Here is a 4,364-nt window from a genome sequence, read left to right as displayed (position 1 = left end):
TTTATTTATCTTATTATTAATTTATTATTAATCAAGGATCCTAATCAGCCCCTCTTACATTGAAAAAACAGATAAGTACTATTTATACCGGAACGAATGGTTATCTTGATTCATTAGAAATTGGACAAGTAAGGAAATTCCTTGTTGAGTTACATACTTAAAAACGAAACAAACCTCAAGTCCAATAAATCATATCTTCTATTAAGACATTCATTAAGGAAGCATAAAAGCATAAAATTTACTTAAATTTTTAATAAAACTCTAATTTTTAATAAAAAATACTCTCTTTCCGACTACTGTTATCTTTTCCCTTAAGCACAGCTTTGCCTTTTCCATGTAAAAAGGAACAAGTGCATATATTATTAATACAATCAATATAGATACCAATACATTTTCCCATGTCATGTCTGATATATTATCAACCTGTTGTGGTCCATATACTCCCTTTTACAAGCACATGACGTCATACAAATCTGTGATACGAAAAAAATGAACTATATATCCATAAAATCAAGGGAAGTGGAGAAAAAAAGGGGTCATCTCAGTTAAAGAACATAAACATGTCACTTCCACTCGACAGAATTGCTTGAAGAACTTGGTGGCAATGGAGACTGCATGATTAATCAATGAATTGCTTGTATATATTTCTGTCTTAAGATTTTAAATTATACCATTATTTCGTTTGCCGTTCTTAGCTTTAGGTGACACCATTATAAGTTTTGAGGTTAAACTCAAGCCAATAGTAGAATTACCTTTTTCATCTTTCGGTCCCAAAAGATTATATTTTTGTTATTTCATTAATCTTTTTGTATTATCTCAGTGACCAAGTCAATTATTTTTAGTGAAAGGATGACATGACAGACAAATCATTGAGATAAAAATACCTGTAGTCCTCAACATTTACGTTCTTTTACCAATTTGGTCCATAATTATAAAATATTACCTTCAACACTTTTATGTTTATTTTTTTTCAATTTGGTGACTAAAATATTAAATCAGTCGTATCAAGAAAAGTTAGATTTATTGAATACAAAAAGATATGAATCTGCACCAGGAGACGTTGGAACATTCAGGAGTAAATTGATCTATACATTGAAATTGCATTTCCATCCAGTGTTTTTATCTATCTTAACATAACATGGTGTAGTTTCCAACAACTTCCAACTTGAATATGAACAAATTCCATCCAGTGTTTATCCAGTTGCATATTGAATCAATATGAACAAATTGATTCAATATGCAACTGATGATCTTTACACTATCTTTGCTACATTTCAAATCAAGATTGATTTATCACTATGTGGTCGACGAATGAGGTGGCAGTGCATAAATTTGCAGAAAAACCCTTACCAACCATTTCTGTTACAACTTGTATTGCCTTAGACGTGTAGTTGTTTCGAAGAAGCCCTTGGATCATTACATTATAACAGCATCTATCAGGCGAGCAGCCATTATCTTCCATGCTCCTAAACAATTGGTATGCTTCATCTGGCAATCCCTCTTTACAGAATCCATCAATGATTACAGCATATGTGTAAACATCGGGTTTTAAACCATTGACTGAGAGTTCACGAAATACTTCCTTTGCAACTTTGATATGGCCAGCTTTGCACAAGCCATCAATTAGGATAGTATATGAGACAATATTGAGCTCAAACCCACTTTTCTGCATTGCTCGAAAAACTTTCAATGCTTCTTCGAGTTTACCACTTTTGCAGCAACCATCCAGCAGAATGGAACAGGTCACTAGATTTGGAACTTGTCCAAAAGCAAACATATTTCTCCAAAGTTCACATGCAACTGAAATTCTCCCAGACTGACACATACCTTGCATAAGAGTGTTGTACGTGACAACATTAGGCTCAATGCCTTGCTTTCTCATTGTGTCGACGATGCCTTCAGCTTCAGAGAAATCATTCCTTTCTTGCAATGCGCATCAGCCAATATACTATACGTGACAACATTAGGCTCAATGCTTTGTTTTCTCATTGTGTCAACAATATCTTCAGCTTCAGAAACCATCCCTTTCTTGCAATAAGCATCAACCAATATATTATACATGACAACGTCAGGCTGAATGCCTTGCTTTCTCATTTTATCAACAATATCTTTAGCTTCAAAAACCATTCCCTTCTTGCAATATGCATCAACCAGTGTAGTATATGTGACAACATTAGGCTCAAGGCCTTGCTTTCTCATTGTGTGAATAGTATCTACAGCTTGAAAAATAAGCCCGTCCTTGCAAAACGCATCAATCAATATACTATATGTAACTATATTAGGAGAAATATTATTATCCATCATTTTTCATTCAAAAGCTTTGTTGCCTCCTCCTGCCGTCCCAAATTACACATAGCATGAATTAAGCAACTGAAGGTAATTATGTTTGGTCTATTGTCCTTAACCTTCACTTCAGAGAAGAGATCTAGAGCCTCCTTTAACAAACCGCACTTACAAAGACAGTCGATAACTGTATTATACACTACAATATCGGGTTTGAAACCTCTTGCTTCCATCATCCTCAGAAACCTAACAGCTCTACGGGTATCACCAGTCTTACACAACCCGTTAAGTATTGTACTGTAAGTAATTAAATGAGGTTGATACCCTTTTTCAACCATTCCATCAAACAAACTCGCAGCCTGAGATATCTTTCTTTGTTTACAAAGTCCATTAATCAAAGTGGAAAAAGTTACAGCAGAAGGTTCAACACCTATCTTTATCATTTTCCCCAAAACAGAAAACCCAAAATCAGTTTGACCTAATTGACAAAAGCAATTAATCAAGACGCTCAAAGAATAAGCATCATGAGGAACTCCTACGAAGTCCATCTGGCTACACATATAAACAACAGCAGCATAATGTTTCATTCGAACAGTGGCTCCTAATAATTTAGTGAATTCCACAATCGAAGGCTTTGGGCATTTCTGAATCATCTTATTAAACAAATTCAGAGATTCATCAACTTTATCAAAGCGGTCATAATTTTCTGGGCTTCCCTTTACAGGCATGCAATTACTTAAAGCTTTAGCAACGGTTTTAAGAGAAGAAGAAAAAGAAGAGTGGAAAACAGAAAAAATGGTTCGACCATTAACAATTGAAGGAGGAAGTATTGAAGTACTGAGCATACCCATATCTTGAAATTAAGAAAGATGGAAAAGCCAAGGGTTGAGCTTTGAAATGAAACCACAACCAGCGGCGGCTCTAGAACCTTCTCTTCGACGCTCTTTGACGCTGAAACAGCACATGTAAATGACTTTTTAAACTTGGCTTAATGCACCATTTATCTGTTTTCCCTACCTAATGTTTGCTTTTAACAATAATGCCCCTAAACTATACAAACCTTATATATCTTAGGGTAAATTACAAATTTAATCACTTAATTTTACTCTCTCTCCTATTTTATTCACTAAACTTTAAAACTTTTTAAATTTCTCATTGAACTTAATACATTGAAATTTTTTGTCACTGAATTTTATTTTCTGTCCTATTTTGTCACTTCTTAATGTCATTAAAAATGACGTCATTTTAATTTTTTTTGCCAAAACAAAATTGTTTTGTATCTATATAATTGTTCATTTGAACGTCGTTAACTATTTAACGGTTTGAGCGACAAAAAAATCCAATGCATTAAGTAAAATGAGAATAATGAAAAGATTTAAAGTACAATAAGTGAAATAAGATTGAGAGAGAGAGTAAAGTTCAGGTACCAAATTTATAATTTACCCTACATTTTATCCCTAAAAAACAGCCACATTTATTTTTATTAAATTTTATTTAAATATTTTTATTTAATATTAATAAATATTTGACAAAATTTGAATCCAAAAATTTCAAAAGGAAAATCTAACATTTAACAACAAGAACAACTTAAAATCTTAATATAATTTTAAATAATACATAGCTCACTGAAGTTGATTATCTTCATCTCACCTATGTTTGAGGTCTTTGATGTAACAACAATAGGTTTGATTTCTTTTTCCTTTTAAATAATTTGAGACAATTATAATTAATATTTAAAAATTTTATTATTCATCGATAACACGGATTAAATGAACAAAACAATAAAATTTTAGGTCGTTTAGTCGAATTAGTTTAACCAGATTTATCAGCAAAAGTTTGACAATAACGCCAGCAAATGAGCAGAGGCGTTTTCCTGCACACGTGGGAGTTATGATACCATGCATGCAAGGACACAAGATTTTATGGTAAGAAAAATTAAATTTTAAGATTTTAGTGGCGGTAAACTCCAAAATTAGGTAAATTATATCAGTTATCACCTAACTATAATTTCTTTTTATTTTGATCATTATTTTTGAATTTTTGTCAATCGGGTCACCTAATTATTCCGACATTACATGGCA

The 4,364-nt window shown here is 32.5% G+C and overlaps 1 pseudogene; it reads right to left on the bottom strand.

Annotated features, from left to right (window-relative positions):
• Nucleotides 1–1,140: 1,140 nt before the first annotated feature.
• LOC120141457 lies at nt 1,141–3,237 on the bottom strand (annotated as a pseudogene).
• Between the last annotated feature and the right edge of the window lie 1,127 nt (nt 3,238–4,364).

This window comes from Hibiscus syriacus, unplaced genomic scaffold, assembly GCF_006381635.1.
Source record: "Hibiscus syriacus cultivar Baekdansim isolate YM2019G1 unplaced genomic scaffold, ASM638163v2 tig00110809_pilon, whole genome shotgun sequence".
In the NCBI taxonomy this organism is placed as follows: Eukaryota; Viridiplantae; Streptophyta; class Magnoliopsida; order Malvales; family Malvaceae; genus Hibiscus; species Hibiscus syriacus.
The sequence above is the reverse complement of the archived record's forward strand: the minus strand, read 5'-3'. Positions and strand labels throughout refer to the sequence as shown.